The 13868-nt window shown below is 42.3% G+C and overlaps 4 non-coding genes across 4 annotated transcripts; all 4 read right to left on the minus strand.

Annotated features, from left to right (window-relative positions):
* Positions 1-602: 602 nt before the first annotated feature.
* TRNAS-UGA (transfer RNA serine (anticodon UGA)) lies at positions 603-684 on the minus strand. Its single transcript has one exon. It is a non-coding gene; the product is annotated as a tRNA-Ser (tRNA).
* Positions 685-3543: 2859 nt separating this feature from the next.
* TRNAS-AGA (transfer RNA serine (anticodon AGA)) lies at positions 3544-3625 on the minus strand. The gene has a single exon. It is a non-coding gene; the product is annotated as a tRNA-Ser (tRNA).
* Positions 3626-6486: 2861 nt separating this feature from the next.
* Positions 6487-6568, minus strand: TRNAS-AGA (transfer RNA serine (anticodon AGA)). The gene has a single exon. It is a non-coding gene; the product is annotated as a tRNA-Ser (tRNA).
* A 4789-nt stretch (positions 6569-11357) lies between these two features.
* TRNAF-AAA (transfer RNA phenylalanine (anticodon AAA)) lies at positions 11358-11439 on the minus strand. Its single transcript has one exon. It is a non-coding gene; the product is annotated as a tRNA-Phe (tRNA).
* Positions 11440-13868: the final 2429 nt, after the last annotated feature.

Genomic DNA, 13868 nt, shown 5'->3' on the forward strand with positions numbered 1-13868 from the left:
AGACGCTTTGGAAAGTAGCCACCAACCGCAGAGAAAGAGAGAAAAAGGGAAAAGACAGTATGAGGTGTGGAGAAAAAAGCAGCAGGTACAAGGAGCTCAAATGAGATTAATGGCGCCTAAATAGAGCACGTAAAGGAACAGTTACAAATCTAAGCAAAGGGAAAGAAATACTAGGAAAAAACACAGAAAGAGCTTGTAGATGAAATTCTCTTCCAGGAACAGCAGGTTAAGAGAAATTACACAGGGAGCAGTTAAGCTTGTAACACGGGTTGAATAGAAAAGAAAATGCAGTTTCATGAAGTGTGTTTGCCTAATCCAGCTAGCACTTTTATTTTATTTCTCTATTTGCTTCTTTTATTGGTAAAGTAGGTTTCAAGTGCATGCACAGGTATGACCGAGAGAGCCAGGGTACAATAATTTGAAGTGTTTTCACCAGCGCTAATAAGGGACGGGAGTTATAGCAAAGATATGAAAGGGGGAGCGATAATAAATATGTGATATGGCAATAGTGACACCAAAATAAGCCACTTATTTATAAAACTGACATGGAAGAAATACTAAAGGTTAACTTCTGAAATTGTAGCCGATGTTAAAAAGGTTCTCGTTGTTGGCAGGATTCGAACCTGTGCGGGGAGACCCCAATGGATTTCAAGTCCATCGCCTTAACCACTCGGCCACAACAACTAACTGTAAGGCGTGTGCACATAATCTGTATACAAGTTTTCAAGGTGTCCCACAGCAAATTCCTGATATTCTGCAATGCACTTTTTAAAAATAATGTTTTTTTCAGCAGGCACATTCTCTCCTAAAAACAAAAATTGCATGCGTATATCTCTAGTTTGGAATACCATAGGCTTGCATGCATACTCTCATGGGTCACTCAAGTTTTTGGGACCCTATTGCACTCTGTTTTCGTGCCGCTTTTAGTACATGGCCCATATTACAGAAGTCTACCATCTTTGAGTATTTGAGGCTCCTTTGTAAGTGCTTTATATTTTTTCCTTGAAGAGCTATATAATAAAGGGGTCCAGGAAAGATTGCATTTATGGAAGATAAAAGAAGGCCCACTTGTCTCACCAAATGCTGTAGAGAAACCTGATGTTTTACTCATTTTATCCTTAGTTCTTTTTTGTTAGACCTTGCATTCTTAAGGTGGTCCCAACCCCACCTTATTGCTTTTCACCTCCGCATTTTGCTGTATCTTTTTCTTGGCCTTAGGACTCTGATCACTTTATCGCTACTAATCAGTGCTGAAGTGCACGTGCTTCTTCCCTAATCATGTGTATAATTGGAGTATACCTGACTGACAGATTTAATTTACTTGAAAGCCCCTTGTAAAGTGGTAAACCATATACCCAGGGAGTGATTGTGCCGCCCAAAGAAATAGCATTTCAAACATGTTTCAAGCCTGCTACTGCAGTGCCTGTGCTGCAGTGTACTGCCGCTTTGACTTGGCATTTAAAACTACTTGCCAAACCTTAAAGTCCAATTTTATTACATATCAGTAACCCCTAAGGTAGGCCCTAGGTAGTCCTAGGGGCATTATGCTATGTAAGTAAAGGTAAGGCATGTACTGTGGTAGTTTGTATGTCCTAGTAGTATCAAACAGTCTATTACATTTTTCACTACTGTGAGGTCTGCCCATCTCATAGGTTAGCATTGGGTATTCCCTTATACTTTTTGGGGGGTAATTCCATATCAGAGAGGAGAAGCTTTATTTATTTATTGATAAATCCTATCTACTGGTGAGGTTGGATTTAATCTTACTATTGTATAAATGCCATTTTTAGAGAGTGAGCATTTCTCTGCACTTACTGCTCTATTTGCATCAAAACCTGTCTTCAATTGACGTCTGGATTGGGCTGCGAGACAGCTACATATGTGCATTCCCTGTAGACAGCCACAACACAGGTCACTCAACTGCAACTGCATTCATCTGCATTCTGATTGGCCTGGGGGAGAGCTCCGCTCCCCTTACCACAAATATGTTCAAGAACGATAATTTATGTCAGTAAGTACAGTATACCCACAACATATAATCATGTGTGTTTAAATAATTTGTCGTTAGATCATTTAAATCATGAAAAGGATCTGTTTTTAATAGACATTTTACAAAAACAATTGGTACATTTGGGAATTCTGTAAAGGAAAAACCCAACTGCAGTGACATTGCCAACCACAATGCCGTGACGCGGATTCGAACCGAGGTTGCTGCGGCCACAACGCAGAGTACTAACCACTATACGATCACGGCGAGCTACTTGGGCTCAATAATGTACAGTGACTTGAAGAAATTATAATTCGGAACACTCAGGGCTACTCCTGCGATAGGCTGAATGTGTTCATTGCTTCCTCATTCCTTATACAAAGGCTTTATCTCCTCAGTGGTTGATAGGCTGAAACCGTTTCCTGGCTGCCTGCTTGTGAACTGGCAGGAGTCAAAGATCACACGTACACTGGTGGGCCTGTGATGGGACACCAATGCAGAGAAACACACCTGGCGCAGATATTCTATTCTGTTTATTAGACCTGCATCTCCCCTGTACCTCCTCAAGCCATCTGTATGTGAAGCAAGAAAGAGTTAAGGAGCGGTCCATCTACACTTTTATTGGGAGGATGCTGCCGTGAGCTCCTCCCAGCTAATCACACAAACAGCAGTAAAGCAAGATAAATACACAGTTAGGGGGGACTGCATGGTTAGGTTTTTGAGGAATTATTGAAACTGACCTCAGTGACCCATAATCAGAGCTGTGGCTAATGACTGCATGCCTAATTATGATGAAGCAAGTACCATGGCTCGTAGGGGCCCCACAACACACTTTTCTTAGCTCATTGAATTAAAGTATAAACTTCTGCCATGTGTGAGTGGTAAAGGCTTGTTAATTTTGTTGCTTTTCAAATTCACGTCTGACAACAAGACGAAGGAACATTGGGGCATCAGACGCTTTGGAAAGTAGCCACCAACCGCAGAGAAAGAGAGAAAGAGGGAAAAGGCAGTATGAGGTGTGGAGAAAACAGCAGCAGGTACAAGGAGCTCAAATGAGATTAATGGCGCCTAAATAGAGCACGTAAAGGAACAGTTACAAATCTAAGAAAAGGGAAAGAAAAGACTAGGAAAAAACACAGAAAGAGCTTGTAGATGAAATTCTCCTCCAGGGACAGCAGGTTAAGAGAAATTACACAGGGAGCAGTTAAGCTTGTAACACGGGGGAGAATAGAAAAGAAAATGCAGTTTTATGAAGTGTGTTTGCCTAATCCAGCTAGCACTTTTATTTTATTTCTCTATTTGCTTCTTTTATTGGTAAAGTAAGTTTCAAGTGCATGCACAGGTATGACCGAGAGAGCCAGGGTATAATAATTTGAAGCGTTTGCACCAGCGCTAATGAAGGACGAGAGTTATAGCAAAGATATGAAAGGGGGAGCGATAATAAATATGTGATATGGCTATAGTGACACCAAAATAAGCCACCTATTTATAAAACTGACATGGAAGAAATACTAAAGGTTAACTTCTGAAATTGTAGCCGATGTTAAAAAGATTGTCGTTGTCGGCAGGATTCGAACCTGCGCGGGGAGACCCCAATGGATATCTAGTCCATCGCCTTAACCACTCGGCCACAACAACTGACTGCAAGGCGTGTGCACATAATCTGTATGCAAGTTTTTAAGGTGTCCCACAGCAAATTCCTGATATTCTGCAATGCACTTTTTAAAAATAATGTTTTTTTCAGCAGGCACATTCTCTCCTAAAAACAAAAATTGCATGCGTATATCTCTAGTTTGGAATACCATAGGCTTGCATGCATACTCTCATGGGTCACTCAAGTTTTTTGGCCCCTATTGCACTCTGTTTTCGTGCTGCTTTTAGTATATGGCCCATATTACAGAAGTCTACCATCTTTGAGTATTTGAGGCTCCTTTGTAAGTGCTTTATATTTTTTCCTTGAAGAGCTATATAATAAAGAGGTCCGGGAAAGATTGCATTTATGGAAGATAAAAGAAGGCCCACTTGTCTCACCAAATGCTGTAGAGAAACCTGATGTTTTACTCATGTTATCCTTAGTTCGTTTTTGTTAGACCTTGCATTCTTAAGGTGGTCCCAACCCCACCTTATTGCTTTTCACCTCCGCATTTTGCTGTATCTTTTTGTTGGCCTTAGGACTCTGATCACTTTATCGCTACTAATCAGTGCTGAAGTGCACGTGCTTCTTCCCTAATCATGTGTATAATTGGAGTACACCTGACTGACAGATTTAATTTACTTGAAAGCCCCTTGTAAAGCGGTATACCATATACCCAGGGACTGATTGTGCCGCCCAAAGAAATAGCATTTCAAACCTGTCTCAAGCCTGCTACTGCAGTGCCTGTGCTGCAGTGTACTGCCACTTCGACTTGGCATTTAAAACTACTTGCCAAGCCTTAAACTCCAATTTTATTACATATCAGTAACCCCTAAGGTAGGCCCTAGGTAGTCCTAGGGGCATCATGCTACGTAAGTAAAAGGTAAGACATGTACTGTGGTAGTTTGTATGTCCTAGTAGTATCAAACAGTCTATTACATTTTTCACTACTGTGAGGTCTGCCCCTCTCAAAGGTTAGCATTGGGTATGCCCTTATACTTTTTGGGGGGTAATTCCATATCAGAGAGGAGAAGCTTTATTTATTTATTGGTAAATCCTATCTACTGGTGAAGTTGGATTTAATCTTACTATTGTATAAATGCCATTTTTAGAGAGTGAGCATTTCTCTGCACTTACTGCTCTATTTGCATGTAAACCTGTCTTCAATTGACATCTGGATTGGGCTGCGAGACAGCTACATATGTGCATTCCCTGTAGACAGCCACAACACACGTCACTCAACTGCAACTGCATTCATCTGCATTCTGATTGGCCTGGGGGAGAGCTCCACTCCCCTTACCGCAAATAAGTTCAAGAACGATAATTTACGTCAGTAAGTACAGTATACCTACATCTTATATTCATGTGTGTTTAAATAATTTGTCGTTAGATCATTTAAATATTGAAAAGGATCTGTTTTTAATATACATTTTACAAAAACAACTGGTACATTTGGGAATTCTGTAAAGGAAAAACCCAACTGCCGTGACATTGCCAACCACAATGCCGTGACTCGGATTCGAACCGAGGTTGCTGTGGCCACAACGCAGAGTACTAACCACTATACGATCACGGCGAGCTACTTGGGCTCAATAACATACAGTGACATGAAGAAATTATAATTCGGAACACTCAGGGCTACTCCTGTGATAGGCTGAATGTGTTCATTGCTTCCTCATTCCTTATACAAAGGCTTTATCCCCTCAGTGGTTGATAGGCTGAAACCGTTTCCTGGCCGCCTGCTTGTGAACTGGCAGGAGTCAAAGATCACACATACACTGGTGGGCCTGTGATGGGACACCAATGCAGAGAAACACACCTGGCGCAGATATTCTATTCTGTTTATTAGACCTGCATCTCCCCTGTACCTCCTCAAGCCATCTGTATGTGAAGCAAGAAAGAGTTAAGGAACGGTCCATCTACACTTTTATTGGGAGGATGCTGCCGTGAGCTCCTCCCAGCTAATCACACAAACAGCAGTAAAGCAAGATAACTACACAGTTAGGGGGGACTGCATGGTTAGGTTTTTGAGGAATTATTGAAACTGACCTCAGTGACCCATAATCAGAGCTGTGGCTAATGACTGCATGCCTAATTATGATGAAGCAAGCACCATAACTCGTAGGGGCCCCACAACACACTTTTCTTAGCTCATTGAATTAAAGTATAAACTTCTGCCATGTGTGAGTGGTAAAAGCTTGTTAATTTTGTTGCTTTTCAAATTCACGTCTGACAACAAGACGAAGGAACATTGGGGCATCAGACGCTTTGGAAAGTAGCCACCAACCGCAGAGAAAGAGAGAAAGAGGGAAAAGACAGTATGAGGTGTGGAGAAAACAGCAGCAGGTACAAGGAGCTCAAATGAGATTAATGGCGCCTAAATAGAGCACGTAAAGGAACAGTTACAAATCTAAGAAAAGGGAAAGAAAAGACTAGGAAAAAACACAGAAAGAGCTTGTAGATGAAATTCTCTTCCAGGAACAGCAGGTTAAGAGAAATTACACAGGGAGCAGTTAAGCTTGTAACACGGGGGAGAATAGAAAAGAAAATGCAGTTTCATGAAGTGTGTTTGCCTAATCCAGCTAGCACTTTTATTTTATTTCTCTATTTGCTTCTTTTATTGGTAAAGTAAGTTTCAAGTGCATGCACAGGTATGACCGAGAGAGCCAGGGTATAATAATTTGAAGCGTTTGCACCAGCGCTAATGAAGGACGAGAGTTATAGCAAAGATATAAAAAGGGAGAGCGATAATAAATATGTGATATGGCAATAGTGACACCAAAATAAGCCACCTATTTATAAAACTGACATGGAAGAAATACTATAGGTTAACTTCTGAAATTGTAGCCGATGTTGAAAAGATTGTCGTTGTCGGCAGGATTCGAACCTGCGCGGGGAGACCCCAATGGATATCTAGTCCATCGCCTTAACCACTCGGCCACAACAACTGACTGCAAGGCGTGTGCACATAATCTGTATGCAAGTTTTTAAGGTGTCCCACAGCAAATTCCTGATATTCTGCAATGCACTTTTTAAAAATAATGTTTTTTTCAGCAGGCACATTCTCTCCTAAAAACAAAAATTGCATGCGTATATCTCTAGTTTGGAATACCATAGGCTTGCATGCATACTCTCATGGGTCACTCAAGTTTTTTGGCCCCTATTGCACTCTGTTTTCGTGCTGCTTTTAGTATATGGCCCATATTACAAAAAATCTATCCAGACAACTAAAGCTGCTTTCTACGAGGCTCGTATAAATAAGGCGAATAATGTTCAAAAGGAAACATTCAACATTCTGAAAGAACTAACAAAAAGAGCCCAAGATGCAGAAAGCAGCATAGACTGTGACACCTTCCAGAAATACTTTCTGGATAAAGTTGACATTATCAGGCGTGAAATAAAAAGCACGGGGTGCAGCTTAATTGAGCAGCACACCGATTTAATGCCAACGGTTAGCGGCTTATTATCATTTCCCCCCATGGATCCACTAACCCTTGAGTTATTGATGAGAAAGACGAAATCCGGCTCCCCAGCAGATCCATGCCCCCCAAGCATTTTCCGCTTGGCAGGACCAATCCTAGAGAACCATATTCTAGCCATACTTAATAAATCCCTGAGTACTGGCAGGCTCCCAACTGGCTTCAAGGAAGCCCGTGTAAGACCGCTGCTAAAAAAAGTGGGGGGAGATCCCAATGTTTTAAAAAACTATCGACCTATATCTCAGCTGCCCTTCCTGTCTAAAGTACTCGAACAGCATGTACTCAAATCTTTGTCAAGCTATCTGGAGTCTAACCATCTACTCCATGAGAGGCAAGCAGGCTTTCGTGCACACCACAGCACCGAGTTGGTCATGCTCTCGGTGCTGGATGAGCTCAGAAGGATGGCTGACAGCAAAAGACCGAGCGCCCTGATTTTGTTAGACCTATCGGCGGCGTTCGATACTGTCAGCCATCCCATCCTGCTGAACAGGCTGGCTGGGTTTGGGATTCAGGGCCTAGCCCTTCGGTGGCTGGAATCATTTTTATCTGGGAGAACGCAGAGAATCCAGATGGGAGACAGTGTATCAGGAGTGGGAAGTCTGACCTGTGGTGTCCCCCAGGGTTCAGCACTATCCCCACTCCTGTTTAATATATATCTACAGCCCCTGATTAACACACTAGCGGGAATGGGCTGCCGAGTATTCAACTATGCTGACGACACGCAGCTGCTGCTGGGCATAGATGATACAACACATGCCCAGTTGCATGCGCAAGATATACTCCGATACACGGTCCACTGGATGTCCATCAACCAGCTCAAAATCAACCCGGAGAAGACAGAGGTGCTGATAATACCATCCAAGTGCACCTCCTGGAGTGACTTGTACTGGCCCCAGGAGCTGGGCCCAACCCCACAGCCGGCAGCCACGGTCAAAAGTCTGGGTATTAAACTGGACAGTGGCCTCTCAATGACCAACCAGGTTTCCACAGTGGTTGGCATTTGTACAGGTCTTTTAAGACAGCTGCGTAAACTGGCCCCTCTTCTTTCCCAATCGATGTTACGCACAGTGGTCTCGGCCACTATAGTGTCAAGACTCGATTACGGCAATGCGCTATACCTAGGCCTGCCAAAAACACTGACAAACAGACTTCAGGTAGTCTTAAATGACGCCGCCAGACTTATCTTCAATCTCCCGCGGAGAACCCATGCCTCTCCATTGTTAAAAGACCTACACTGGTTACCAATTGGACAGAGGTCTGTTTTCAAAAGCCTCTGCATAGCCCACAAAGCCATTTACGGGAAGGCCCCGACCTACATCAAGGAACGGATCGAGATATATAGGCCGGAAAGAAATCTTAGGTCCTCTGATGCCAAATTCCTTGTATGTCCTCGCTTTAAGCTGGCCACAATGGGAGGCAGATCTTTTTCGGTTTTAGTACCAAAGCTTTGGAATGCCCTGTCTGAAACTCTCCGAAAGGAGGAGAATCTACTCCGCTTCAGGAAAGCCCTGAAGACCAGCTTGTTCCGAACATCGTTCAGCCCAGCCTAGGCATTCCACCTTCTCTCTCTCCTGGATGTTATGTTCTGTGGTCAAAGTGCCCTGAGACCTGTAGGTGACCCGGCGCTATATAAACCCATAATAACAATAACAATTACAGAAGTCTACCATCTTTGAGTATTTGAGGCTCCTTTGTAAGTGCTTTATATTTTTTCCTTGAAGAGCTATATAATAAAGAGGTCCGGGAAAGATTGCATTTATGGAAGATAAAAGAAGGCCCACTTGTCTCACCAAATGCTGTAGAGAAACCTGATGTTTTACTCATGTTATCCTTAGTTCGTTTTTGTTAGACCTTGCATTCTTAAGGTGGTCCCAACCCCACCTTATTGCTTTTCACCTCCGCATTTTGCTGTATCTTTTTGTTGGCCTTAGGACTCTGATCACTTTATCGCTACTAATCAGTGCTGAAGTGCACGTGCTTCTTCCCTAATCATGTGTATAATTGGAGTACACCTGACTGACAGATTTAATTTACTTGAAAGCCCCTTGTAAAGCGGTATACCATATACCCAGGGACTGATTGTGCCGCCCAAAGAAATAGCATTTCAAACCTGTCTCAAGCCTGCTACTGCAGTGCCTGTGCTGCAGTGTACTGCCACTTCGACTTGGCATTTAAAACTACTTGCCAAGCCTTAAACTCCAATTTTATTACATATCAGTAACCCCTAAGGTAGGCCCTAGGTAGTCCTAGGGGCATCATGCTATGTAAGTAAAAGGTAAGACATGTACTGTGGTAGTTTGTATATCCTAGTAGTATCAAACAGTCTATTACATTTTTCACTACTGTGAGGTCTGCCCCTCTCAAAGGTTAGCATTGGGTATGCCCTTATACTTTTTGGGGAGTAATTCCATATCAGAGAGGAGAAGCTTTATTTATTTATTGGTAAATCCTATCTACTGGTGAAGTTGGATTTAATCTTACTATTGTATAAATGCCATTTTTAGAGAGTGAGCATTTCTCTGCACTTACTGCTCTATTTGCATGTAAACCTGTCTTCAATTGACATCTGGATTGGGCTGCGAGACAGCTACATATGTGCATTCCCTGTAGACAGCCACAACACACGTCACTCAACTGCAACTGCATTCATCTGCATTCTGATTGGCCTGGGGGAGAGCTCCACTCCCCTTACCGCAAATAAGTTCAAGAACGATAATTTACGTCAGTAAGTACAGTATACCTACATCTTATATTCATGTGTGTTTAAATAATTTGTCGTTAGATCATTTAAATATTGAAAAGGATCTGTTTTTAATATACATTTTACAAAAACAACTGGTACATTTGGGAATTCTGTAAAGGAAAAACCCAACTGCCGTGACATTGCCAACCACAATGCCGTGACTCGGATTCGAACCGAGGTTGCTGTGGCCACAACGCAGAGTACTAACCACTATACGATCACGGCGAGCTACTTGGGCTCAATAACATACAGTGACATGAAGAAATTATAATTCGGAACACTGAGGGCTACTCCTGTGATAGGCTGAATGTGTTCATTGCTTCCTCATTCCTTATACAAAGGCTTTATCCCCTCAGTGGTTGATAGGCTGAAACCGTTTCCTGGCCGCCTGCTTGTGAACTGGCAGGAGTCAAAGATCACACATACACTGGTGGGCCTGTGATGGGACACCAATGCAGAGAAACACACCTGGCGCAGATATTCTATTCTGTTTATTAGACCTGCATCTCCCCTGTACCTCCTCAAGCCATCTGTATGTGAAGCAAGAAAGAGTTAAGGAACGGCCCATCTACACTTTTATTGGGAGGATGCTGCCGTGAGCTCCTCCCAGCTAATCACACAAACAGCAGTAAAGCAAGATAACTACACAGTTAGGGGGGACTGCATGGTTAGGTTTTTGAGGAATTATTGAAACTGACCTCAGTGACCCATAATCAGAGCTGTGGCTAATGACTGCATGCCTAATTATGATGAAGCAAGCACCATAACTCGTAGGGGCCCCACAACACACTTTTCTTAGCTCATTGAATTAAAGTATAAACTTCTGCCATGTGTGAGTGGTAAAAGCTTGTTAATTTTGTTGCTTTTCAAATTCACGTCTGACAACAAGACGAAGGAACATTGGGGCATCAGACGCTTTGGAAAGTAGCCACCAACCGCAGAGAAAGAGAGAAAGAGGGAAAAGACAGTATGAGGTGTGGAGAAAACAGCAGCAGGTACAAGGAGCTCAAATGAGATTAATGGCGCCTAAATAGAGCACGTAAAGGAACAGTTACAAATCTAAGAAAAGGGAAAGAAAAGACTAGGAAAAAACACAGAAAGAGCTTGTAGATGAAATTCTCTTCCAGGAACAGCAGGTTAAGAGAAATTACACAGGGAGCAGTTAAGCTTGTAACACGGGGGAGAATAGAAAAGAAAATGCATTTTCATGAAGTGTGTTTGCCTAATCCAGCTAGCACTTTTATTTTATTTCTCTATTTGCTTCTTTTATTGGTAAAGTAAGTTTCAAGTGCATGCACAGGTATGACCGAGAGAGCCAGGGTATAATAATTTGAAGCGTTTGCACCAGCGCTAATGAAGGACGAGAGTTATAGCAAAGATATAAAAAGGGAGAGCGATAATAAATATGTGATATGGCAATAGTGACACCAAAATAAGCCACCTATTTATAAAACTGACATGGAAGAAATACTATAGGTTAACTTCTGAAATTGTAGCCGATGTTGAAAAGATTGTCGTTGTCGGCAGGATTCGAACCTGCGCGGGGAGACCCCAATGGATTTTTAGTCCATCGCCTTAACCACTCGGCCACAACAACTGACTGCAAGGTGTATGCACATAATCTGTATGCAAGTTTTCAAGGTGTCCCACAGCAAATTCCTGATATTCTGCAATGCACTTTTTAAAAATAATGTTTTTTTCAGCAGGCACATTCTCTCCTAAAAACAAAAATTGCATGCGTATATCTCTAGTTTGGAATACCATAGGCTTGCATGCATACTCTCATGGGTCACTCAAGTTTTTTGGACCCTATTGCACTCTGTTTTCATGCTGCTTTTAGTATATGGCCCATATTACAGAGGTCTACCATCTTTGAGTATTTGAGGCTCCTTTGTAAGTGCTTTATATTTTTTTCTTGAAGAGCTATATAATAAAGGGGTCCGGGAAAGATTGCATTTATGGAAGATAAAAGAATGCCCACTTGTCTCACCAAATGCTGTAGAGAAACCTGATGTTTTACTCATGTTATCCTTAGTTCGTTTTTGTTAGACCTTGCATTCTTAAGGTGGTCCCAACCCCACCTTATTGCTTTTCACCTCCGCATTTTGCTGTATCTTTTTGTTGGCCTTAGGACTCTGATCACTTTATCGCTACTAATCAGTGCTGAAGTGCACGTGCTTCTTCCCTAATCATGTGTATAATTGGAGTACACCTGACTGACAGATTTAATTTACTTGAAAGCCCCTTGTAAAGCGGTATACCATATACCCAGGGACTGATTGTGCCGCCCAAAGAAATAGCATTTCAAACCTGTCTCAAGCCTGCTACTGCAGTGCCTGTGCTGCAGTGTACTGCCACTTCGACTTGGCATTTAAAACTACTTGCCAAGCCTTAAACTCCAATTTTATTACATATCAGTAACCCCTAAGGTAGGCCCTAGGTAGTCCTAGGGGCATCATGCTATGTAAGTAAAAGGTAAGACATGTACTGTGGTAGTTTGTATATCCTAGTAGTATCAAACAGTCTATTACATTTTTCACTACTGTGAGGTCTGCCCCTCTCAAAGGTTAGCATTGGGTATGCCCTTATACTTTTTGGGGGGTAATTCCATATCAGAGAGGAGAAGCTTTATTTATTTATTGGTAAATCCTATCTACTGGTGAAGTTGGATTTAATCTTACTATTGTATAAATGCCATTTTTAGAGAGTGAGCATTTCTCTGCACTTACTGCTCTATTTGCATGTAAACCTGTCTTCAATTGACATCTGGATTGGGCTGCGAGACAGCTACATATGTGCATTCCCTGTAGACAGCCACAACACACGTCACTCAACTGCAACTGCATTCATCTGCATTCTGATTGGCCTGGGGGAGAGCTCCACTCCCCTTACCGCAAATAAGTTCAAGAACGATAATTTACGTCAGTAAGTACAGTATACCTACATCTTATATTCATGTGTGTTTAAATAATTTGTCGTTAGATCATTTAAATATTGAAAAGGATCTGTTTTTAATATACATTTTACAAAAACAACTGGTACATTTGGGAATTCTGTAAAGGAAAAACCCAACTGCCGTGACATTGCCAACCACAATGCCGTGACTCGGATTCGAACCGAGGTTGCTGTGGCCACAACGCAGAGTACTAACCACTATACGATCACGGCGAGCTACTTGGGCTCAATAACATACAGTGACATGAAGAAATTATAATTCGGAACACTCAGGGCTACTCCTGTGATAGGCTGAATGTGTTCATTGCTTCCTCATTCCTTATACAAAGGCTTTATCCCCTCAGTGGTTGATAGGCTGAAACCGTTTCCTGGCCGCCTGCTTGTGAACTGGCAGGAGTCAAAGATCACACATACACTGGTGGGCCTGTGATGGGACACCAATGCAGAGAAACACACCTGGCGCAGATATTCTATTCTGTTTATTAGACCTGCATCTCCCCTGTACCTCCTCAAGCCATCTGTATGTGAAGCAAGAAAGAGTTAAGGAACGGTCCATCTACACTTTTATTGGGAGGATGCTGCCGTGAGCTCCTCCCAGCTAATCACACAAACAGCAGTAAAGCAAGATAACTACACAGTTAGGGGGGACTGCATGGTTAGGTTTTTGAGGAATTATTGAAACTGACCTCAGGGACCCATAATCAGAGCTGTGGCTAATGACTGCATGCCTAATTATGATGAAGCAAGCACCATAACTCGTAGGGGCCCCACAACACACTTTTCTTAGCTCATTGAATTAAAGTATAAACTTCTGCCATGTGTGAGTGGTAAAAGCTTGTTAATTTTGTTGCTTTTCAAATTCACGTCTGACAACAAGACGAAGGAACATTGGGGCATCAGACGCTTTGGAAAGTAGCCACCAACCGCAGAGAAAGAGAGAAAGAGGGAAAAGACAGTATGAGGTGTGGAGAAAACAGCAGCAGGTACAAGGAGCTCAAATGAGATTAATGGCGCCTAAATAGAGCACGTAAAGGAACAGTTACAAATCTAAGAAAAGGGAAAGAAAAGACT

The sequence above is a fragment of the Lissotriton vulgaris genome, chromosome 1_1 (assembly GCF_964263255.1).
Source record: "Lissotriton vulgaris chromosome 1_1, aLisVul1.2, whole genome shotgun sequence".
NCBI classification, from domain to species: Eukaryota; Metazoa; Chordata; class Amphibia; order Caudata; family Salamandridae; genus Lissotriton; species Lissotriton vulgaris.